This window comes from Ascaphus truei, unplaced genomic scaffold (assembly GCF_040206685.1).
Source record: "Ascaphus truei isolate aAscTru1 unplaced genomic scaffold, aAscTru1.hap1 HAP1_SCAFFOLD_1674, whole genome shotgun sequence".
Classification (NCBI taxonomy): Eukaryota; Metazoa; Chordata; class Amphibia; order Anura; family Ascaphidae; genus Ascaphus; species Ascaphus truei.
The window spans coordinates 22,951-49,738 of NW_027454568.1; the positions used below are offsets into that span (position 1 = coordinate 22,951).

At 43.4% G+C, this 26,788-nt stretch overlaps 1 long non-coding RNA gene across 10 annotated transcripts in view; it reads left to right on the forward strand.

The window, feature by feature from the left end:
* LOC142476737 (uncharacterized) overlaps window positions 1-26,545 on the forward strand; it is a 48,429-nt gene extending 21,884 nt beyond the window's left edge. For 6 of the 10 annotated variants that reach the window (XR_012791944.1, XR_012791945.1, XR_012791951.1 and 3 more), the window contains 15 exons: window positions 371-474; window positions 4,210-4,329; window positions 5,350-5,445; window positions 6,890-6,993; window positions 8,226-8,336; window positions 10,735-10,854; window positions 11,875-11,970; window positions 13,415-13,518; window positions 14,751-14,861; window positions 17,260-17,379; window positions 18,400-18,495; window positions 19,938-20,049; window positions 23,672-23,791; window positions 24,778-24,875; window positions 26,440-26,545. This is a non-coding gene — a long non-coding RNA (uncharacterized LOC142476737). The remainder of the gene's footprint in view (window positions 1-370; window positions 475-4,209; window positions 4,330-5,349; window positions 5,446-6,889; window positions 6,994-8,225; window positions 8,337-10,734; window positions 10,855-11,874; window positions 11,971-13,414; window positions 13,519-14,750; window positions 14,862-17,259; window positions 17,380-18,399; window positions 18,496-19,937; window positions 20,050-23,671; window positions 23,792-24,777; window positions 24,876-26,439) is intronic. The other 4 variants (XR_012791952.1, XR_012791953.1, XR_012791946.1 and 1 more) reach the window with 4 other exon arrangements.
* Window positions 26,546-26,788: the final 243 nt, after the last annotated feature.

The following is a 26,788-nucleotide window of genomic DNA, read 5'->3' on the forward strand; positions in this document are numbered from 1 at the left end:
TCCTCCCATTTCCTTGCACCTCTGCGTCTCCGCATATATCCCTATACTCAGAGCCGGCTCCGGTCAGTGACATGGGATGCCCAAATATGAGCATACCCATATATGGGCATCCATGCCACTGACCGGAGCCCGCTCTGTTGCGGATATGGAGAGAGACTGGGAGATTTACATCCCCTTATAATTCATATGGTGCATAGTACCGGCACGTATTGTTTTACCGGTACTGTGTACCTTCCTACTTTCACACTGGTACAGTATATGCTGCAGTGGGACTGAGAGGGATATATTGGTAACACATAGTCATTGTTGGGGGAATTCAATCCATTTTGAAAATAGTAATGAAATGTTTTTTACTTTTCTTTTTTTTCAGTAATGAAGAATGAAACATTTCTGTTAAAATTGAATTGGAGGTGAACTGGATTCATCATCAACTCTGCACCAGTGTGAATTGATGTTCTTTAATGTTCTGATAAGGTACATGCAACATCTCTTCCTCAACCCCTGCACCACTCTCTGCCTCTTGCCTCTCTCTCTCCACCTCCCTGCTAAGCGTATTAACCCATCTAATGTAATCCACATTCCATGTCTCACTTTACTCTTCACTTCTCACGTGCCCTCTGGAATGACTGCTCTCTGACTAACAAGGTCTATTTGTACATGACCTCTTCTGCTCTCATCCACCACCTCTCATTCCCCTCACCCCTGTCCTACTCGATACCTCAGCTTAATTGAACTCTCTCCTCTGACATCTACCCTTATCTCTAACCTCTCCTCACTTTCTGCTTAAACTAACTATCTTGTTAACTTTTACAATGCTATCATCTCCTCCTCCCTCCTCCTCCTTCCTCCTCCCTCCTCCATTATATATATACCCCTTCTAGGCTCTGACACACTCATCCCTCTAAGGCCATGATTATCATGGGCACATGCTTGGTCGTCCACAGTGCGTGCGAGCGATGCAGAGCCGCCTCGGACCTCAGTGCAGGGATTGCTGCATACCCCCAGCATCTGTCACCCACAAACAATACACACACTAATACTCCCCACAATACACACTATAATACCTCCTCAATACTAATCTCCCCAATAATATTATAGCTCCAAACACAATATACACAACACCCTTACACAAGATACACAATCTAGTACTCTCCTCTGCACCTCTACACACAATATAATACTCCCACACACACAATATACACACTACCCTCCTACCCCCATAAAATACAACCAATAATACACACACACTTTGTGGATGTTGGGACCAGCTCCCGGCATGCACCAGTGAAAGAGAGAGGCCCGCAGAAGCTCGGAAGAACTCCCTCCATCCGTGCCTTCCTCCGTTTCACATCTTCTCCCTGTCTCTCTCCCTCCCTTTCCTTGCATCTCCCTGCGTCTTTACGTATACCCAGTCAGTGACGGCTCTGGTCACGTGATGCCTTAATATGGGCTTATCCATATATGTTCATCCACGTCACTAATGTGATGCCCGCACTGTTGCGGAGCTGGTACTTACGACGGGCACTTATTGTTTTATCAGTACTGCGTACCTGACTCTACCGGCCTACTTTCAACACTAGTACAATATGTGCTTCACTACGAGTGAGTGGGGAATATTGGCATCACACAGTCACTGTTGAATATGCCATTCAATCCATTTTGAAAATAGTAATGCAATGTGGTTTTGTTTTGTTTGCTTTTTGCAGTAATGAAGAATGGAAAAGTTATATTAAATTGGAGGGGGACTAGATTCAGCATTTCATCATGAACTCTGCACTTGTGAGAATTTAACTTCTTGAATACCCTGACAGGTACACGCAACATTAAGACTATAATCTGCTGTGCAAGCTTTCGTGCTATACCTCCCCCTCAGGTTTTGATTTATACATTTGCTCCCTCAATTCATGTCCTCTAATATTTGAAAGCTCTCTAGTAGCATTTTCTCTTTACCACAGAACGTCATCCCAATGTAACCTCTCTCTTGTTCTTTCTGCTTGCTGTTTCCTCACTCCTCTGTTAAACTTTTCTAATTTCTCTAACTTCCACACTCCTGCTTTTATCCACATGTTCTCCTCTTTCCTTCCCCTACCTTTGCATGTGTCTACACACTGCACCATTTGTACAGACCTCTATTGCAGCTATTTCTGCACTGCTCAATGAAAAGCACTCTTTAATATCCTATTCTCTGTGCCCCCTCTCTCTGCGCCCCCTCTTTTGGCGCCTCCTCTCTCTGCGCCCCCTCTCTCTGCGCCTATCTGTCTCATTCTCTCTACGTCCCTCTCTCTCTACATAGAGCTATCTCTGTCTCTCTCTACACCTATCTCTGTGTCTCCTTCTATGTTTGCTGATGTGTGGGATATCTCTTATAATCTTGAACCTGCTCATATACACATCGGGCCTCCCTGCCTCTGCCTCCCTGCTAAGAGTGTTAACCTATCTAATGTAATCCACATTCCTTTCCTTACTTTTCTCTTCCCTTCTCCTATGCCATCTGGAATGTCCGTTCTCTGACTAACAAGGCTCTAGTTGTACATGACCTCTTCTGCTCTCATCATTCACAATCAGTCATTCCCCTCACCCCATCTTACCTGTCCCACTGATTTGCCTCTGCTTAATTAAACTCTCCTCTGACATCTACTCTAACCTCTCTGCTCTCTCTCTCTTTCCGCTTAAACTAACAATCTTATTAACTCTTACAATGCTATCCTCCTATCTATATGCCCCCTCTAGGCTCTGACACACTTGTCCCTCTAGCCCACACCCTTGGCTAAATTCCCAAACATGTTCATCACACTTCCACTCGCTGTTCTTAATGCCTATGAAGGAAATCACACAATTGATATTTGATTTTTCTACAGTAAAAATGTCTCCAGTCCTGTATAAAGCTGCTCTCTGGGGCCAAACCACACTACTTTTTTTTCACATTCATCAACACTCAAATTTAATTTATGCTGTCTTTTTTTCCCTGTATTTGACTCCCTCCACTAACCTTCTCCTCACACTTGCCATCCTTCCTTCACTTCTCCTCAAGCATTTGACTACTTCAGAGGCAAGGTGGATGCCACCCACAAGGAGATTCCTTCTGTCCCTTCCCCCTTCTCTCCTTCTACCTAATTCTCCTTCTGCATTTGACTCCTTTTCTTCTCTTACAGAGCTGGAAGCTAATCATCTTCTCTTCTCCCTCTACCACATGCCCTCTAGATCGTATCCCCTCACACCTTACTGCATCTCTTAGTCCCCACTCTCACCCACATCTTCAATTCCTCCCTATTCTCTGGCTCTTTACCCTCTTACTTTAAGCCTGTAGTGGTCACCCTTTTCTCAGAAACAACCTACACCCTATGTGCCTTACTAACTACCGCCCTGTATCCCTCCTGCTGTTTGTCTCCTAATTGCTAGAATGTCAACATTCTTAAATCACATTCCCTCCTGGATCCTTTACAACCTGCCTTTCGTACAGCTCGTTCTACAGACTGTGCTTAAAGCAAATTCCCAAGGTCACTTTTCCCTACTAATCCTACTTGATCTATCTGCTGCGTTTGATGCTCTCAATCACTCTCCTCCTTCATATTCTAAACTCTCTCTTGGTATCCGTAACACAGTTCTATCCTGGTTTTCATCATAACTTTCCTGTCACACATTCTCCATCTCTGTTGCTAACATGTCTTCGTCTTCTATTGATCTGTCTGTGGGTATACATCAGGGCTCTGTTCTGAGATCTCTCTTTCTCTCTACATACTATCATTTGGTGACCTCATCAACTCTTTGTGACAATCCTATAAATAACAAATACAAATATCAGGTCATGGGAATAAGTGATTTGGACATAAAAGTAACATTTCGGAAGTGTGGACAACTAATACATCTTGTAGATTGCCTTTACAGTGTGATGTCATTGATTCAGTAGATTGTGTGCAGACCAGGACTGCAGTACAGTGTCACTCACATGGATGACTTGCGTGGTAGAAGCTCAAGAACAAGGATGTCAAACTCCAGTCCTCGAGGGCAGCAAACAGGCCAGGTTTTCAGGATATCCCTACTGAAAACCTGGCCTGTTTGGGACCCTCGAGGACTGGAGTTTGACATGCATGCTCTAGAAGGAGCACAGCTGTGGGTGGGAGGTGGATTTGCTTTGCATCAAATGGTTTGGAGCAAGGTTTATTGTATGTATTATCATAATAACAATGCAATGCTTAACTTTTATTTCAGGAGGGATGACTGCAGAACAGAAGTGAATATTGAAGCCATGTGTTCCTTTTCTTGCAAAAGAGAAAATTTGAAGGACAGTTGAAGAGAAGGAAAATTACTACACAGAGACAGATAAGCAATGTGTATATTTCTCATTTACCATTTAGTATTTGTCGTTTTATTGACTCCACACAATCCGGCTGCTACGGGTTTCACATTGAATATTTTCATCTCTACTCTACCCCTTCCTGTGATCTGAACCATGCAAGTTTTCGTTGATTCAATACATCATGAGTAGAGGGTGGCTACAGTATGAAGTAAAGACCCAAGGACCACATCTACTACCATTCATAACAAGAACATGTGCAGTAGCGCACAGCTGCAGTTCTATGTGATTGTTATGAAAGGTTGAGGTGGTTCAATTCTATGAATCTGGAGTGGGATGGATCCTGTTTGCATCATATGGTTTCATCTAGGCCAGTAGATTATATAACTCTCAGTACAGGTTACACATGGCATCAGTATTAGTGATTTAAAGAGGAGGAAAGCTTCAATGTGGAGAACAAAGCCAAGTAATGTTGAAGTTACTCCTTTTACCATTTACTTGGTCAGTCTGTACTGTGTACTCCCCACACAGCTGCTAAGGATCTTCCATTTTAAATACTTTCACCTCCTATTCTGCACTGCTTTGCTGCCCATTATTCAGAGATGCGTTCCAGTCATGTTTACCACTCTGAATCTCTCTGCAGTCATTGGTTCAGCACATCATGGGTAGAGCATGGCTACAGATACAGCAAGCTATTATTATTTTACCGGCTGATCATCCATAATATTGCATTAAAACATAGAATATCACTTAATTTCCAAAAGATTCAGTGATGCTGATAATGCACAATCTCACAACATTTCCCATCATAATGCCATAATGCACCAGTGGGAGAAATAATCCTTGCTATATCTGTACATTGTGTGACGTATTACCTCCATGACCATTGAGAGCAAGTACATCTTCTGTATAGAGCGGCTGTGTTATGATGCAGTTATTGATCATCATTGACATAATCACAAGAATCTTATGCAAAGGGAAATTGTCCGCAGCGAAGTGAGATTTCAGCCCCCAAACGTCTGTAATATTAATGCAATGTCTTACTTTTGTTGCAGTGAACACTGAAGAGACGGATCTACTACAACACTGTACAGGATGAGCATACGCTACAAGCAGCAAAATGATCTTGCAGTTGACAGTATGTTGTTCTGGTAATGTGCACAATTATTATTTATGGGCTACACACCACAGTGCTGGACATATTCTGTTAACTTCAACTCTACTCCTAACATGGAGATGTCTTCCTGGTGTTACTGATTCAGTACATCATATGCACAGTGTGGTTATGATATGATGGATTGATTTAATGAACCCACCAACCAATGATGACATCTGCATCATCTTCTGTAAAGTGCAGCTACAGCATGATATTATCAGCATTTGGTGCGGTATAATCAGAGGTATCTATGTGCTTTTGTGCCTGTTTTAAGTCCTCCAGCTTAACGCCCCTACACCTCCCACTACACAGGCATACTTACTTATGCATACACTGACATCTGGCATACCTACACACACCCCAGGGCCACTTCCTTCCCCTGATGTCAGGGAGAGGATGGGCATGCAGAGTGCAGTAAGTCTCCACGTTACTCTGGCCAACAGTCTTGGCCTACCTCCAGCATCTGTCACCCACAACATCTGTTCCCTCCTTGTAAAGTGCTGAACTATCTCACCTGGGTCAGTGCTATAGCTGATCACAGTGCCCGATCAGGATGTCACTGTGACAGGCAGCAGTGCAGATTGACCGGTCAATCAATGCAGTGCCGCAACATATGCACTAAATGAGATTTCCGTGCCCCCAGTCAGGTTACTCCCTGGGCAGTGACCCTGCTCACACCCTCCCCTAGTTCCACCTCTGATCACAATTATCTCTCTTGGAGAGTGTAGCAAATTGGAGTTGGGGGAATCTCACCTCTGCCATGCATGGTCACAATCTGGGCACAGGACCCAAATAGTGGGCAATGTGGCACTTCTTACAGTAGAGAATAAGTAACTTTATTCTTTACTTGTGTATTAAGGACCTTATTTGCATTAAATTCAGTCCACATGGGACCAAGACTTTCTGGCTTACTGAACAAAGTGGAATTGTTTCGTAGAGGGTGGAGAATTGTATTTTATCTGAAATTACCCCCTCTGCACAAAATACAAACAATTATACCCATACAAGTACCTTGTGGAAGTTGTTGCCCTCTATCTTCCTGTGGTCTCTCCCTGTTTCTCACCGTGCCTCCTCCCATTTCCTTGCACCTCTGCGTCTCCGCATATATCCCTATACTCAGAGCCGGCTCCGGTCAGTGACATGGGATGCCCAAATATGAGCATACCCATATATGGGCATCCATGCCACTGACCGGAGCCCGCTCTGTTGCGGATATGGAGAGAGACTGGGAGATTTACATCCCCTTATAATTCATATGGTGCATAGTACCGGCACGTATTGTTTTACCGGTACTGTGTACCTTCCTACTTTCACACTGGTACAGTATATGCTGCAGTGGGACTGAGAGGGATATATTGGTAACACATAGTCATTGTTGGGGGAATTCAATCCATTTTGAAAATAGTAATGAAATGTTTTTTACTTTTCTTTTTTTTCAGTAATGAAGAATGAAACATTTCTGTTAAAATTGAATTGGAGGTGAACTGGATTCATCATCAACTCTGCACCAGTGTGAATTGATGTTCTTTAATGTTCTGATAAGGTACATGCAACATCTCTTCCTCAACCCCTGCACCACTCTCTGCCTCTTGCCTCTCTCTCTCCACCTCCCTGCTAAGCGTATTAACCCATCTAATGTAATCCACATTCCATGTCTCACTTTACTCTTCACTTCTCACGTGCCCTCTGGAATGACTGCTCTCTGACTAACAAGGTCTATTTGTACATGACCTCTTCTGCTCTCATCCACCACCTCTCATTCCCCTCACCCCTGTCCTACTCGATACCTCAGCTTAATTGAACTCTCTCCTCTGACATCTACCCTTATCTCTAACCTCTCCTCACTTTCTGCTTAAACTAACTATCTTGTTAACTTTTACAATGCTATCATCTCCTCCTCCCTCCTCCTCCTTCCTCCTCCCTCCTCCATTATATATATACCCCTTCTAGGCTCTGACACACTCATCCCTCTAAGGCCATGATTATCATGGGCACATGCTTGGTCGTCCACAGTGCGTGCGAGCGATGCAGAGCCGCCTCGGACCTCAGTGCAGGGATTGCTGCATACCCCCAGCATCTGTCACCCACAAACAATACACACACTAATACTCCCCACAATACACACTATAATACCTCCTCAATACTAATCTCCCCAATAATATTATAGCTCCAAACACAATATACACAACACCCTTACACAAGATACACAATCTAGTACTCTCCTCTGCACCTCTACACACAATATAATACTCCCACACACACAATATACACACTACCCTCCTACCCCCATAAAATACAACCAATAATACACACACACTTTGTGGATGTTGGGACCAGCTCCCGGCATGCACCAGTGAAAGAGAGAGGCCCGCAGAAGCTCGGAAGAACTCCCTCCATCCGTGCCTTCCTCCGTTTCACATCTTCTCCCTGTCTCTCTCCCTCCCTTTCCTTGCATCTCCCTGCGTCTTTACGTATACCCAGTCAGTGACGGCTCTGGTCACGTGATGCCTTAATATGGGCTTATCCATATATGTTCATCCACGTCACTAATGTGATGCCCGCACTGTTGCGGAGCTGGTACTTACGACGGGCACTTATTGTTTTATCAGTACTGCGTACCTGACTCTACCGGCCTACTTTCAACACTAGTACAATATGTGCTTCACTACGAGTGAGTGGGGAATATTGGCATCACACAGTCACTGTTGAATATGCCATTCAATCCATTTTGAAAATAGTAATGCAATGTGGTTTTGTTTTGTTTGCTTTTTGCAGTAATGAAGAATGGAAAAGTTATATTAAAATTAAATTGGAGGGGGACTAGATTCAGCATTTCATCATGAACTCTGCACTTGTGAGAATTTAACTTCTTGAATACCCTGACAGGTACACGCAACATTAAGACTATAATCTGCTGTGCAAGCTTTCGTGCTATACCTCCCCCTCAGGTTTTGATTTATACATTTGCTGCCTCAATTCATGTCCTCTAATATTTGAAAGCTCTCTCCTAGCATTTTCTCTTTACCACAGAACGTCATCCCAATGTAACCTCTCTCTTGTTCTTTCTGCTTGCTGTTTCCTCACTCCTCTGTTAAACTTTTCTAATTTCTCTAACTTCCACACTCCTGCTTTTATCCACATGTTCTCCTCTTTCCTTCCCCTACCTTTGCATGTGTCTACACACTGCACCATTTGTACAGACCTCTATTGCAGCTATTTCTGCACTGCTCAATGAAAAGCACTCTTTAATATCCTATTCTCTGTGCCCCCTCTCTCTGCGCCCCCTCTTTTGGCGCCTCCTCTCTCTGCGCCCCCTCTCTCTGCGCCTATCTGTCTCATTCTCTCTACGTCCCTCTCTCTCTACATAGAGCTATCTCTGTCTCTCTCTACACCTATCTCTGTGTCTCCTTCTATGTTTGCTGATGTGTGGGATATCTCTTATAATCTTGAACCTGCTCATATACACATCGGGCCTCCCTGCCTCTGCCTCCCTGCTAAGAGTGTTAACCTATCTAATGTAATCCACATTCCTTTCCTTACTTTTCTCTTCCCTTCTCCTATGCCATCTGGAATGTCCGTTCTCTGACTAACAAGGCTCTAGTTGTACATGACCTCTTCTGCTCTCATCATTCACAATCAGTCATTCCCCTCACCCCATCTTACCTGTCCCACTGATTTGCCTCTGCTTAATTAAACTCTCCTCTGACATCTACTCTAACCTCTCTGCTCTCTCTCTCTTTCCGCTTAAACTAACAATCTTATTAACTCTTACAATGCTATCCTCCTATCTATATGCCCCCTCTAGGCTCTGACACACTTGTCCCTCTAGCCCACACCCTTGGCTAAATTCCCAAACATGTTCATCACACTTCCACTCGCTGTTCTTAATGCCTATGAAGGAAATCACACAATTGATATTTGATTTTTCTACAGTAAAAATGTCTCCAGTCCTGTATAAAGCTGCTCTCTGGGGCCAAACCACACTACTTTTTTTTCACATTCATCAACACTCAAATTTAATTTACGCTGTCTTTTTTTCCCTGTATTTGACTCCCTCCACTAACCTTCTCCTCACACTTGCCATCCTTCCTTCACTTCTCCTCAAGCATTTGACTACTTCAGAGGCAAGGTGGATGCCACCCACAAGGAGATTCCTTCTGTCCCTTCCCCCTTCTCTCCTTCTACCTAATTCTCCTTCTGCATTTGACTCCTTTTCTTCTCTTACAGAGCTGGAAGCTAATCATCTTCTCTTCTCCCTCTACCACATGCCCTCTAGATCGTATCCCCTCACACCTTACTGCATCTCTTAGTCCCCACTCTCACCCACATCTTCAATTCCTCCCTATTCTCTGGCTCTTTACCCTCTTACTTTAAGCCTGTAGTGGTCACCCTTTTCTCAGAAACAACCTACACCCTATGTGCCTTACTAACTACCGCCCTGTATCCCTCCTGCTGTTTGTCTCCTAATTGCTAGAATGTCAACATTCTTAAATCACATTCCCTCCTGGATCCTTTACAACCTGCCTTTCGTACAGCTCGTTCTACAGACTGTGCTTAAAGCAAATTCCCAAGGTCACTTTTCCCTACTAATCCTACTTGATCTATCTGCTGCGTTTGATGCTCTCAATCACTCTCCTCCTTCATATTCTAAACTCTCTCTTGGTATCCGTAACACAGTTCTATCCTGGTTTTCATCATAACTTTCCTGTCACACATTCTCCATCTCTGTTGCTAACATGTCTTCGTCTTCTATTGATCTGTCTGTGGGTATACATCAGGGCTCTGTTCTGAGATCTCTCTTTCTCTCTACATACTATCATTTGGTGACCTCATCAACTCTTTGTGACAATCCTATAAATAACAAATACAAATATCAGGTCATGGGAATAAGTGATTTGGACATAAAAGTAACATTTCGGAAGTGTGGACAACTAATACATCTTGTAGATTGCCTTTACAGTGTGATGTCATTGATTCAGTAGATTGTGTGCAGACCAGGACTGCAGTACAGTGTCACTCACATGGATGACTTGCGTGGTAGAAGCTCAAGAACAAGGATGTCAAACTCCAGTCCTCGAGGGCAGCAAACAGGCCAGGTTTTCAGGATATCCCTACTGAAAACCTGGCCTGTTTGGGACCCTCGAGGACTGGAGTTTGACATGCATGCTCTAGAAGGAGCACAGCTGTGGGTGGGAGGTGGATTTGCTTTGCATCAAATGGTTTGGAGCAAGGTTTATTGTATGTATTATCATAATAACAATGCAATGCTTAACTTTTATTTCAGGAGGGATGACTGCAGAACAGAAGTGAATATTGAAGCCATGTGTTCCTTTTCTTGCAAAAGAGAAAATTTGAAGGACAGTTGAAGAGAAGGAAAATTACTACACAGAGACAGATAAGCAATGTGTATATTTCTCATTTACCATTTAGTATTTGTCGTTTTATTGACTCCACACAATCCGGCTGCTACGGGTTTCACATTGAATATTTTCATCTCTACTCTACCCCTTCCTGTGATCTGAACCATGCAAGTTTTCGTTGATTCAATACATCATGAGTAGAGGGTGGCTACAGTATGAAGTAAAGACCCAAGGACCACATCTACTACCATTCATAACAAGAACATGTGCAGTAGCGCACAGCTGCAGTTCTATGTGATTGTTATGAAAGGTTAAGGTGGTTCAATTCTATGAATCTGGAGTGGGATGGATCCTGTTTGCATCATATGGTTTCATCTAGGCCAGTAGATTATATAACTCTCAGTACAGGTTACACATGGCATCAGTATTAGTGATTTAAAGAGGAGGAAAGCTTCAATGTGGAGAACAAAGCCAAGTAATGTTGAAGTTACTCCTTTTACCATTTACTTGGTCAGTCTGTACTGTGTACTCCCCACACAGCTGCTAAGGATCTTCCATTTTAAATACTTTCACCTCCTATTCTGCACTGCTTTGCTGCCCATTATTCAGAGATGCGTTCCAGTCATGTTTACCACTCTGAATCTCTCTGCAGTCATTGGTTCAGCACATCATGGGTAGAGCATGGCTACAGATACAGCAAGCTATTATTATTTTACCGGCTGATCATCCATAATATTGCATTAAAACATAGAATATCACTTAATTTCCAAAAGATTCAGTGATGCTGATAATGCACAATCTCACAACATTTCCCATCATAATGCCATAATGCACCAGTGGGAGAAATAATCCTTGCTATATCTGTACATTGTGTGACGTATTACCTCCATGACCATTGAGAGCAAGTACATCTTCTGTATAGAGCGGCTGTGTTATGATGCAGTTATTGATCATCATTGACATAATCACAAGAATCTTATGCAAAGGGAAATTGTCCGCAGCGAAGTGAGATTTCAGCCCCCAAACGTCTGTAATATTAATGCAATGTCTTACTTTTGTTGCAGTGAACACTGAAGAGACGGATCTACTACAACACTGTACAGGATGAGCATACGCTACAAGCAGCAAAATGATCTTGCAGTTGACAGTATGTTGTTCTGGTAATGTGCACAATTATTATTTATGGGCTACACACCACAGTGCTGGACATATTCTGTTAACTTCAACTCTACTCCTAACATGGAGATGTCTTCCTGGTGTTACTGATTCAGTACATCATATGCACAGTGTGGTTATGATATGATGGATTGATTTAATGAACCCACCAACCAATGATGACATCTGCATCATCTTCTGTAAAGTGCAGCTACAGCATGATATTATCAGCATTTGGTGCGGTATAATCAGAGGTATCTATGTGCTTTTGTGCCTGTTTTAAGTCCTCCAGCTTAACGCCCCTACACCTCCCACTACACAGGCATACTTACTTATGCATACACTGACATCTGGCATACCTACACACACCCCAGGGCCACTTCCTTCCCCTGATGTCAGGGAGAGGATGGGCATGCAGAGTGCAGTAAGTCTCCACGTTACTCTGGCCAACAGTCTTGGCCTACCTCCAGCATCTGTCACCCACAACATCTGTTCCCTCCTTGTAAAGTGCTGAACTATCTCACCTGGGTCAGTGCTATAGCTGATCACAGTGCCCGATCAGGATGTCACTGTGACAGGCAGCAGTGCAGATTGACCGGTCAATCAATGCAGTGCCGCAACATATGCACTAAATGAGATTTCCGTGCCCCCAGTCAGGTTACTCCCTGGGCAGTGACCCTGCTCACACCCTCCCCTAGTTCCACCTCTGATCACAATTATCTCTCTTGGAGAGTGTAGCAAATTGGAGTTGGGGGAATCTCACCTCTGCCATGCATGGTCACAATCTGGGCACAGGACCCAAATAGTGGGCAATGTGGCACTTCTTACAGTAGAGAATAAGTAACTTTATTCTTTACTTGTGTATTAAGGACCTTATTTGCATTAAATTCAGTCCACATGGGACCAAGACTTTCTGGCTTACTGAACAAAGTGGAATTGTTTCGTAGAGGGTGGAGAATTGTATTTTATCTGAAATTACCCCCTCTGCACAAAATACAAACAATTATACCCATACAAGTACCTTGTGGAAGTTGTTGCCCTCTATCTTCCTGTGGTCTCTCCCTGTTTCTCACCGTGCCTCCTCCCATTTCCTTGCACCTCTGCGTCTCCGCATATATCCCTATACTCAGAGCCGGCTCCGGTCAGTGACATGGGATGCCCAAATATGAGCATACCCATATATGGGCATCCATGCCACTGACCGGAGCCCGCTCTGTTGCGGATATGGAGAGAGACTGGGAGATTTACATCCCCTTATAATTCATATGGTGCATAGTACCGGCACGTATTGTTTTACCGGTACTGTGTACCTTCCTACTTTCACACTGGTACAGTATATGCTGCAGTGGGACTGAGAGGGATATATTGGTAACACATAGTCATTGTTGGGGGAATTCAATCCATTTTGAAAATAGTAATGAAATGTTTTTTACTTTTCTTTTTTTTCAGTAATGAAGAATGAAACATTTCTGTTAAAATTGAATTGGAGGTGAACTGGATTCATCATCAACTCTGCACCAGTGTGAATTGATGTTCTTTAATGTTCTGATAAGGTACATGCAACATCTCTTCCTCAACCCCTGCACCACTCTCTGCCTCTTGCCTCTCTCTCTCCACCTCCCTGCTAAGCGTATTAACCCATCTAATGTAATCCACATTCCATGTCTCACTTTACTCTTCACTTCTCACGTGCCCTCTGGAATGACTGCTCTCTGACTAACAAGGTCTATTTGTACATGACCTCTTCTGCTCTCATCCACCACCTCTCATTCCCCTCACCCCTGTCCTACTCGATACCTCAGCTTAATTGAACTCTCTCCTCTGACATCTACCCTTATCTCTAACCTCTCCTCACTTTCTGCTTAAACTAACTATCTTGTTAACTTTTACAATGCTATCATCTCCTCCTCCCTCCTCCTCCTTCCTCCTCCCTCCTCCATTATATATATACCCCTTCTAGGCTCTGACACACTCATCCCTCTAAGGCCATGATTATCATGGGCACATGCTTGGTCGTCCACAGTGCGTGCGAGCGATGCAGAGCCGCCTCGGACCTCAGTGCAGGGATTGCTGCATACCCCCAGCATCTGTCACCCACAAACAATACACACACTAATACTCCCCACAATACACACTATAATACCTCCTCAATACTAATCTCCCCAATAATATTATAGCTCCAAACACAATATACACAACACCCTTACACAAGATACACAATCTAGTACTCTCCTCTGCACCTCTACACACAATATAATACTCCCACACACACAATATACACACTACCCTCCTACCCCCATAAAATACAACCAATAATACACACACACTTTGTGGATGTTGGGACCAGCTCCCGGCATGCACCAGTGAAAGAGAGAGGCCCGCAGAAGCTCGGAAGAACTCCCTCCATCCGTGCCTTCCTCCGTTTCACATCTTCTCCCTGTCTCTCTCCCTCCCTTTCCTTGCATCTCCCTGCGTCTTTACGTATACCCAGTCAGTGACGGCTCTGGTCACGTGATGCCTTAATATGGGCTTATCCATATATGTTCATCCACGTCACTAATGTGATGCCCGCACTGTTGCGGAGCTGGTACTTACGACGGGCACTTATTGTTTTATCAGTACTGCGTACCTGACTCTACCGGCCTACTTTCAACACTAGTACAATATGTGCTTCACTACGAGTGAGTGGGGAATATTGGCATCACACAGTCACTGTTGAATATGCCATTCAATCCATTTTGAAAATAGTAATGCAATGTGGTTTTGTTTTGTTTGCTTTTTGCAGTAATGAAGAATGGAAAAGTTATATTAAAATTAAATTGGAGGGGGACTAGATTCAGCATTTCATCATGAACTCTGCACTTGTGAGAATTTAACTTCTTGAATACCCTGACAGGTACACGCAACATTAAGACTATAATCTGCTGTGCAAGCTTTCGTGCTATACCTCCCCCTCAGGTTTTGATTTATACATTTGCTGCCTCAATTCATGTCCTCTAATATTTGAAAGCTCTCTCCTAGCATTTTCTCTTTACCACAGAACGTCATCCCAATGTAACCTCTCTCTTGTTCTTTCTGCTTGCTGTTTCCTCACTCCTCTGTTAAACTTTTCTAATTTCTCTAACTTCCACACTCCTGCTTTTATCCACATGTTCTCCTCTTTCCTTCCCCTACCTTTGCATGTGTCTACACACTGCACCATTTGTACAGACCTCTATTGCAGCTATTTCTGCACTGCTCAATGAAAAGCACTCTTTAATATCCTATTCTCTGTGCCCCCTCTCTCTGCGCCCCCTCTTTTGGCGCCTCCTCTCTCTGCGCCCCCTCTCTCTGCGCCTATCTGTCTCATTCTCTCTACGTCCCTCTCTCTCTACATAGAGCTATCTCTGTCTCTCTCTACACCTATCTCTGTGTCTCCTTCTATGTTTGCTGATGTGTGGGATATCTCTTATAATCTTGAACCTGCTCATATACACATCGGGCCTCCCTGCCTCTGCCTCCCTGCTAAGAGTGTTAACCTATCTAATGTAATCCACATTCCTTTCCTTACTTTTCTCTTCCCTTCTCCTATGCCATCTGGAATGTCCGTTCTCTGACTAACAAGGCTCTAGTTGTACATGACCTCTTCTGCTCTCATCATTCACAATCAGTCATTCCCCTCACCCCATCTTACCTGTCCCACTGATTTGCCTCTGCTTAATTAAACTCTCCTCTGACATCTACTCTAACCTCTCTGCTCTCTCTCTCTTTCCGCTTAAACTAACAATCTTATTAACTCTTACAATGCTATCCTCCTATCTATATGCCCCCTCTAGGCTCTGACACACTTGTCCCTCTAGCCCACACCCTTGGCTAAATTCCCAAACATGTTCATCACACTTCCACTCGCTGTTCTTAATGCCTATGAAGGAAATCACACAATTGATATTTGATTTTTCTACAGTAAAAATGTCTCCAGTCCTGTATAAAGCTGCTCTCTGGGGCCAAACCACACTACTTTTTTTTCACATTCATCAACACTCAAATTTAATTTACGCTGTCTTTTTTTCCCTGTATTTGACTCCCTCCACTAACCTTCTCCTCACACTTGCCATCCTTCCTTCACTTCTCCTCAAGCATTTGACTACTTCAGAGGCAAGGTGGATGCCACCCACAAGGAGATTCCTTCTGTCCCTTCCCCCTTCTCTCCTTCTACCTAATTCTCCTTCTGCATTTGACTCCTTTTCTTCTCTTACAGAGCTGGAAGCTAATCATCTTCTCTTCTCCCTCTACCACATGCCCTCTAGATCGTATCCCCTCACACCTTACTGCATCTCTTAGTCCCCACTCTCACCCACATCTTCAATTCCTCCCTATTCTCTGGCTCTTTACCCTCTTACTTTAAGCCTGTAGTGGTCACCCTTTTCTCAGAAACAACCTACACCCTATGTGCCTTACTAACTACCGCCCTGTATCCCTCCTGCTGTTTGTCTCCTAATTGCTAGAATGTCAACATTCTTAAATCACATTCCCTCCTGGATCCTTTACAACCTGCCTTTCGTACAGCTCGTTCTACAGACTGTGCTTAAAGCAAATTCCCAAGGTCACTTTTCCCTACTAATCCTACTTGATCTATCTGCTGCGTTTGATGCTCTCAATCACTCTCCTCCTTCATATTCTAAACTCTCTCTTGGTATCCGTAACACAGTTCTATCCTGGTTTTCATCATAACTTTCCTGTCACACATTCTCCATCTCTGTTGCTAACATGTCTTCGTCTTCTATTGATCTGTCTGTGGGTATACATCAGGGCTCTGTTCTGAGATCTCTCTTTCTCTCTACATACTATCATTTGGTGACCTCATCAACTCTTTGTGACAATCCTATAAATAACAAATACAAATATCAGGTCATGGGAATAAGTGATTTGGACATAAAAGTAACATTTCGGAAGTGTGGACAACTAATACATCTTGTAGATTGCCTTTACAGTGTGATGTCATTGATTCAGTAGATTGTGTGCAGACCAGGACTGCAGTACAGTGTCACTCACATGGATGACTTGCGTGGTAGAAGCTCAAGAACAAGGATGTCAAACTCCAGTCCTCGAGGGCAGCAAACAGGCCAGGTTTTCAGGATATCCCTACTGAAAACCTGGCCTGTTTGGGACCCTCGAGGACTGGAGTTTGACATGCATGCTCTAGAAGGAGCACAGCTGTGGGTGGGAGGTGGATTTGCTTTGCATCAAATGGTTTGGAGCAAGGTTTATTGTATGTATTATCATAATAACAATGCAATGCTTAACTTTTATTTCAGGAGGGATGACTGCAGAACAGAAGTGAATATTGAAGCCATGTGTTCCTTTTCTTGCAAAAGAGAAAATTTGAAGGACAGTTGAAGAGAAGGAAAATTACTACACAGAGACAGATAAGCAATGTGTATATTTCTCATTTACCATTTAGTATTTGTCGTTTTATTGACTCCACACAATCCGGCTGCTACGGGTTTCACATTGAATATTTTCATCTCTACTCTACCCCTTCCTGTGATCTGAACCATGCAAGTTTTCGTTGATTCAATACATCATGAGTAGAGGGTGGCTACAGTATGAAGTAAAGACCCAAGGACCACATCTACTACCATTCATAACAAGAACATGTGCAGTAGCGCACAGCTGCAGTTCTATGTGATTGTTATGAAAGGTTGAGGTGGTTCAATTCTATGAATCTGGAGTGGGATGGATCCTGTTTGCATCATATGGTTTCATCTAGGCCAGTAGATTATATAACTCTCAGTACAGGTTACACATGGCATCAGTATTAGTGATTTAAAGAGGAGGAAAGCTTCAATGTGGAGAACAAAGCCAAGTAATGTTGAAGTTACTCCTTTTACCATTTACTTGGTCAGTCTGTACTGTCTACTCTCCACACAGCTGCTAAGGATCTTCCATTTTAAATACTTTCACCTCCTATTCTGCACTGCTTTGCTGCCCATTATTCAGAGATGCGTTCCAGTCATGTTTAGCACTCTGAATCTCTCTGCAGTCATTGGTTCAGCACATCATGGGTAGAGCATGGCTACAGATACAGCAAGCTATTATTATTTTACCGGCTGATCACCCATAATATTGCATTAAAACATAGAATATCACTTAATTTCCAAAAGATTCAGTGATGCTGATAATGCAGAATCTCACAACATTTCCCATCATAATGCCATAATGCACAAGTGGGAGAAATAATCCTTGCTATATCTGTACATTGTGTGACGTATTACCTCAATGACCAATGAGAGCAAGTACATCTTCTGTATAGAGCGGCTGTGTTATGATGCAGTTATTGATCATCATTGACATAATCACAAGAATCTTATGCAAAGGGAAATTGTCCGCAGCGAAGTGAGATTTCAGCCCCCAAACGTCTGTAATATTAATGCAATGTCTTACTTTTGTTGCAGTGAACACTGAAGAGACGGATCTACTACAACACTGTACCGGATGAGCATACGCTACAAGCAGCAAAATGATCTTGCAGTTGACAGTATGTTGTTCTGGTAATGTGCACAATTATTATTTATGGGCTACACACCACAGTGCTGGACATATTCTGTTAACTTCAACTCTACTCCTAACATGGAGATGTCTTCCTGGTGTTACTGATTCAGTACATCATATGCACAGTGTGGTTATGATATGATGGATTGATTTAATGAACCCACCAACCAATGATGACATCTGCATCATCTTCTGTAAAGTGCAGCTACAGCATGATATTATCAGCATTTGGTGCGGTATAATCAGAGGTATCTATGTGCTTTTGTGCCTGTTTTAAGTCCTCCAGCTTAACGCCCCTACACCTCCCACTACACAGGCATACTTACTTATGCATACACTGACATCTGGCATACCTACACACACCCCAGGGCCACTTCCTTCCCCTGATGTCAGGGAGAGGATGGGCATGCAGAGTGCAGTAAGTCTCCACGTTACTCTGGCCAACAGTCTTGGCCTACCTCCAGCATCTGTCACCCACAACATCTGTTCCCTCCTTGTAAAGTGCTGAACTATCTCACCTGGGTCAGTGCTATAGCTGATCACAGTGCCCGATCAGGATGTCACTGTGACAGGCAGCAGTGCAGATTGACCGGTCAATCAATGCAGTGCCGCAACATATGTACTAAATGAGATTTCCGTGCCCCCAGTCAGGTTACTCCCTGGGCAGTGACCCTGCTCACACCCTCCCCTAGTTCCACCTCTGATCACAATTATCTCTCTTGGAGAGTGTAGCAAATTGGAGTTGGGGGAATCTCACCTCTGCCATGCATGGTCACAATCTGGGCACAGGACCCAAATAGTGGGCAATGTGGCACTTCTTACAGTAGAGAATAAGTAACTTTATTCTTTACTTGTGTATTAAGGACCTTATTTGCATTAAATTCAGTCCACATGGGACCAAGACTTTCTGGCTTACTGAACAAAGTGGAATTGTTTCGTAGAGGGTGGAGAATTGTATTTTATCTGAAATTACCCCCTCTGCACAAAATACAAACAATTATACCCATACAAGTACCTTGTGGAAGTTGTTGCCCTCTATCTTCCTGTGGTCTCTCCCTGTTTCTCACCGTGCCTCCTCCCATTTCCTTGCACCTCTGCGTCTCCGCATATATCCCTATACTCAGAGCCGGCTCCGGTCAGTGACATGGGATGCCCAAATATGAGCATACCCATATATGGGCATCCATGCCACTGACCGGAGCCCGCTCTGTTGCGGATATGGAGAGAGACTGGGAGATTTACATCCCCTTATAATTCATATGGTGCATAGTACCGGCACGTATTGTTTTACCGGTACTGTGTACCTTCTTACTTTCACACTGGTACAGTATGTGCTGCAGTGGGACTGAGAGGGATATATTGGTAACACATAGTCATTGGTGGGGGAATTCAATCCATTTTGAAAATAGTAATGCATTGTTTTTTACTTTTTTTTTTGCAGTAATGAAGAATGAAAAAGTTCTGTTAAAATTGAATTGGACGTGAACTGGATTCAGCATTTCATCATCAACTCTGCACCAGTGTGAATTGACGTTCTTTAATGTTCTGACAAGGTACATGCAACATCTCTTCCTCTACCCCTACACCACCCTCTGCCTCTTGCCTCTCTCTCCACCTCCCTGCTAAGCGTATTAACCCATCTAATGTAATCCACATTCCTTGTCTCACTTTACTCTTCCCTTCTCACGTGCCCTCTGGAATGTCTGCTCTACGACTAACATGGTCTATTTGTACATGACCTCTTCTGCTCTCATCATCCACCACTTCTCATTCCCCTCACCCCTGTCCTACTCGATACCTCAGCTTAATTGAACTCTCTCCTCTGACATCTACCCTTATCTCTAACCTCTCCTCACTTTCTGCTTAAACTAACTATCTTGTTAACTCTTACAATGCTATCATCTCCTCCTCCCTCCTCCTCCATCATCTATATGCCCCTTCTAGGCTCTGACACACTCATCCCTCTAAGGCCGTGATTATCATGGGCACACGCTTGGTCGTCCACAGTGCGTGCGAGCGATGCAGGGCTTCCCCGTCGCCTCGAACCTCAGTGCGGGGATTGCTGGAGCGACAGGCATGCGCTAACTTTGCCTTCTGTTGCGTGCTTACTATAGACGCAGCCTAACCCATGCATTGGTTTAATTCACAAGCACGCTCTCATCACACTTCATCACATCACACTGCTGCTCTTAACACCTATGGAGGAAATCTCACAGTCTGATTTTCTACACTAAACCTTTGTCCTGTTCTGTAAAACTCTGCTCCTTTTTTTAAGGTCAAACACTACTTTTTCCTCACTCATCAACACTCCAATTTCATTCACACTGTCTTCTATGTATTTGAGTCCCACCACTGACTTTCTCCTCCCACTTAACATCCATCCTTTATTTCTCCTCAAGCCTTTGCTCACTTGAGGCAAGGTGGATGCCATCCACAAGTAGATTCGTTCTCTCCCTTCCCCCTCTCTCTATTTCTATCTAGATCTCATTGCACTCTTGACTCCTTTTCTCCTGTCACAAAGCTGGAACCTGATCTTCTCTTCTTCCTCTACCACATGCCCTCTCAATCCTATATTCTCACTCTCACCCACATCTTCAATTCCTCCATATCCTTTGGCTCTTTCAACTCTTCCTTTTAAGCATGCAGTGGTCACCCCTATTCTCAAAAATAACCTTGACCTTGTGTGAATTTCTAACTATCGCCCTGTATCCGTCCTACCATTTGCCTCCTAATTGCTAGAACGTCTTGTGATCTCCCGTTTGATCAACATTCTTAAATCACATGCTCCTCTGGGCCCTTCACAATCTGCCTTTCCCAATGTAACCAATTATGTACATAAAGAAAATTCCCAAGGTCCATTTTACTTACTAATCCTGCTTGATCTCTCTTCTGCTTTTGATACTGTCAATCACTCTTCTCATTCATATTCTAAACTCTTTCTTCGTATCCGCAGCAAACTTATATCCTGGTTTTCATCATACTTCTCCATCACACATTCTCCATCTCTGTTGCTAACGTGTCTTTGTCTCCTGTTGTTTTGTCTGTTGGTATACCTCAGGACTCTGTTCTGGGACCTCTCTCACTACATACTATCACTAGTTGACCTTATCAACTATTTTGGCCCTTGATATCATCTCTATGCAGATGATACACACACCTATCCACCCTACCGTCACTCCTGCAATTTAGTTCCTAGTTTCGGGTGGCCTCCTGGCTATATCCTCCATGGATGACACTCTTCTGCCTTAAACCTAATGTCTAAAACTGAGCTCCTCATATTTCCCCCTAAATCTGGCCTAATATCACCTTTCTCCATCGCAGTAAACAGTACTACCATCATCCTGTCATGAAAGCACATTGCCTAGGAGTAACATTTGACTCTTCCCTTTCCATCTTCATTCACGACACTGGCTAAAGTTTGTCGATTCTTCTCTGTAATATTTCCAAGATTTGCCCTTTTCTCTGTCAATCTACTGCTAAAACGCCAATGCATGCCCTTATCGTATGGGTTAACATACTGCTAACAGGGCTCCCTGCTTCACAACTTTCTCATTTGCAATCTATCCAAAACTCTGCTGCTTGAATAATTTCCCTTTCTCCCACAACAGTATCTGCTCATCTCCTCCTCCTCCTTAAATCCCTCTCCTTGCTTCCCATCAAGTTTCAGATCACCTACAAAGTTCTCCTCCTTACCTTTTTGTTAAGGTTCTCTATTAGTGGTGTACCGAGTACCCGGCGTTACCCGACACATTTCCAGCTACCCGGACATTACTCGAAACCGGCCACTGAGAAGCGGACTTGGCCGGGTAATACCCGGCGTCGGGTAATGTCAGGGCAGCTGGAAATAATCTTTTATACTTACCTTTCCTAAGACATCTAGGATCAGCAGCAGCAGTCCTCTGATGTTGGCAGCATCAGAGGTGTCTTCACCTGGCGGGGGGAGCTGCAGGAATCACTTCCACAGCACCGAAGCAGGTAAGCTGTGTCTGTGAGCCTGCAGCTCCCCCGCCGGCTGAAGACACCACAGATGCTGCCACCGTCACAGGACTGCTGCTGATCCTAGATGTCACCGCCACCCGGAAGGTAAGTGCCAAACCGTGTACCCGACCGGGTAGAACCTTTCATTTTGGCCGGGTACCCGTTACCCATTTTTTTATAGTTGAGGACCCAGTCCAACACTATTCTCTATTCATCTGCTCCTTCCTACATATCATCTTTGGTCTCGTTATGCCCTTCCTCGTCTCCTAAGCTCTACTAATAACTGTCTCCATTATACTTCTTACACCTCTACTGCGCACTCGCTCTCTTGCCTGAAACCCTTTCCCATCAATTTACCTGTGAAACTCACACACACTCAGTATATGCCAACATACCCTCTTCCACCCACATTTAAGATCAACCTTAAAATTCACAACTTAAATGAAGCATTTCAATAGCTTTTACTCGTTGCTACTGTCACTCATTCAGTCACTAACTATTGTTCCCAAGAAGTGCTTTATACTACAAGTACCCACCATTAAGGACAAGCATTGTCATCTACTGCACTTGTTCCCCCACCTGTTGTCTCTCTGTAAGTCTCCTTACATTTCTCTTAGATTGTAAACTACCCAGGACAGGGATTTACTTTCCTATTGTCTGTTTTTGTTTGTTGAACTTATTGTATAATAATTTCCTGTACTTTTTGGTCTCTCTTGTAAAGCGCTGAGTACACAATGGGTGGTATATAAATAGAGATATATGCAGAGTCTAGAGACAAGGCACACGTGTATAGGTAGCTACAGTTTATCCGGGACCGTATGCATCCTTGAAGTGCCTGTCCCAGTTATTTTCTATTGATTGCAATGTAGGAGTGTCTGTCCTGTCTTATTTTTTTTATTATTATTATTATTATTATTATATATACAAAGATATATACAAAGATTGTTTCCTGTCGTTAGCATGACATAGTGTGACACAGTGTGATGTCATTGATTCAGTAGATTGTGTGCAGACCGGGACTGCAGTACAGTTTCACTGACATGAATAACTTGTGTGGTAGAAGCTCTAGAAGGAGCACAGCTGTGGGAGGGAGGTGGATTTGCTTTGTATCACATGGTTTGGAGCAAGGTTCATTGTATGTATCGTCAATAATAATTATAATAATAATAATGCAATGCTTAACTTTTTTATTTCAAGAGGAAAGACTGCAGAACAGAAGTGAATATTGAAGCCATGTGTTCATTTTCTTGCAAAATAGAAAATTGAAGGACAGTTGAAGAGGAGGAAAATGACTACACAGAGACAGATAAGCAATGTGTATATTTCTCATTTAGTATTTGTCGTTTTATTGACTCCAAAAAATCCGGCTGCTAAGGGTTTCGCATTGGACATATTCACCTCTACTCCACCCCTTCCTGTGATCTGTACCATGCAGATTTTTGTTGATTCAATACATCATGAATAGAGTGTGGCTACAGTATGAAGTACTGACCCAAGGACCACATCTACTACCATTCATAACAAGAACATGTGCAGTAGCGCACTGCTGCAGTTCTATGTTATTGCTATGAAAGGTTGAGGTGGTGCAATCATATGAATCTTGAGTGGGAGGGATCCTGTTTGCATCATTTAATTTGATCTAGGCCAGTAGAGTATATAACTCTCAGTACAGGTTACATATGGCATCAGTATTAGTGATTTAAAGAACAGAAAAACAGGAGTGGAGAACAAAACCAAGTAATGTTGAAGTTACTACTTTTTACTATTTACTTGGTCAGTCTGTACTGTCTACTCCCCACACAGCTGCTAAGGGTTTCCATTTGAGATACATTCACCTTCTACTCTGCACTACTGTGCTACCCTCTATTCAGAGATGAGTTCAAGTCATGTTTACCACTCTAAATCGCTCTGCAGTCATTGATTCAGCACATCATGGGTAGAGCATGGCTATAGATACAGCAAGCTTTATTTTACCCTAATATTGCATCAAAAAATAGAATATCACTCAGTTTCCTACAGATTTACTGATGCTGATAATGCAGAATCTCACCCTCCCATCATAATACACCAGAGGAAGAAATAATCCTTGCTATATATGTACATTGTGTGACATATTGCCTCCATGACCATTGATGGCAAATACATATTCTGTATAGAGCAGCTGTGTTATGATGTAGTTGTTATTGATCATCATTGAGATATAATCACAAGAATCTTATGCAAAGGGAAACTGTCATTAGCATAGTGGGATTTCAGCCCCCAAACTTCTGTAATATTAATGCAATGTCTTACTTTTATTGCAGTGAACACCGAAGAGACGGATCTACTACAACACTGCACAGGACAAGAGTATACACTACAAGCAGCAAAATGATCATGCAGTTGACAATATGTTGTTCTGGTAATGTGCACAATTATTATGTATGGGCTCCACACCACAGTGCTGGACATATTTTGTTAACTTCAACACTACCCCTACCATGGAGATGTCTTCCTGTGATTGGTGTTACTGATTCAGTACATCATATGCACAGTGTGGCTATTATATGATGGATTGATTTAATGAACCCACCAAACACTGATGACATCTGTATCATCTTCTGTAAAGTGCATCTACAGCAGGATATTATCAGCATTTGGGGTGATATAATCAGAGGCATCTATGTGCTTTTGTGCTGGGTAAAGTCCTCCAGCTGAACCGCCCCCCGCCCCCCACCCCCCTACACCTCCTGCCACACAGGCAAACTTACTTACACACACAGCACACTTACTTATGCACACTGACACTTGGCATACCTACACACACACACCCCACAGCCACTGGCATGCATGCAGAGTCCTGGGCATGCAGGATGGGCATGCAGAGTACAGAATATCTCCACCTTGCTCTGGCCCGTACTCTTGGCCTACCCCCAGCATCTGTCACCCACAACCTCTGTTCCCTCCCTGTAAATTGCTGCACTAACACACCTTGGTCAGCGCTGCAACCGATCACAGCACCGGATCATGTCACTGTGATAGGAAGCAGTGCTAATTGACCGGTCAATCAATGCCACGTGGCAACATACGCACCAAAAGAGATTTCCATGCCCCCTGACAGGCTACTCCCTGGGCAGTGACCCTGCTCATCTTCCACCTCTGATCACAATATTCTCTCTTGGAGAGTGTAGCAAATTGGAGTTGGGGGAATTTCACCTCTGCAGTGCATGTAGAGTCCTGTATGCAGAGTACAGAAAGTCTCCACCTTAGTCTGGCCCGTACTCTTGGCCTACCCACAGCATCTGTCACCCACAAATAATACATACACTAATACTCCCCACAATACACACTTTAATACCTCCTCAATAATAATCTCCCCAATAATATTATAGTCTTAAACACAATATACACAATACCCCCTAACACAAGATACCCAATCTAACACTCTCCTCTGCACCTCAACATAATATACACACTATAATACCCTACACACAATATAATACTCCCACACACACACACAATATACACACTATCCTCCTACCGCCATAAAACACAACCAATAATACACACACACTTTGTGGATGTTGGGACCAGCTCCTTGCATGCACCAGTGAAAGAGAGAGGCCTGCCATCAGTGCCTCCCTCCGTTTCCCATCTTCTCCCTGTCTCCCTCCCTTTCTTTGCATCTCCCTGCATCTTTGCGTATACCCAGTCAGTGATGGCTCCGGTCACGTGATGCCTTAATATGGGCTTATCCATATATCTGTTGCAGAGATGGAGAGAGACCTGGAGATTTTACATTTCCTTATAATTCATATTGGTACTTAGTACGGGCACTTATTGTTTTATCAGTACTGGGTACCTGACCGTACTGGCCTACGAGTGAGAAGGCAATATTGGCATCACACAGTTACTGTTGAATATGTCATTCAATCCATTTTGAAAATAGTAATGCAATGTGGTTTTGTTTTGTTTGCTTTTTGCAGTAATGAAGAATGAAAAAGTTATATTAAAATTAAATTGGAGGGGAACTGGATTCAGCATTTCTTCATGAACTCTGCACTTGTGAGCATTGACCTTCTTGAGTGCCCTGACAGGTACACGCAACTTTAAGACTATAATCTTCATCAACTGCTGTGCAAGCTTTCGTGCTATACCTCCCCCTCCGGTTTTGATTTATACATTTGCTCTCTCAATTCATGTCCTCTAATATCTGGAGGCTCTCTCCTAGCATTTCTCTCTACCACAGCACGTCATCCCAATGTAACCTCTCTCTTGTTCTTTCTGTTTACTGTTTCCTCACTCCTCTGTAAAACTTTTCTAATTTCTCTAACT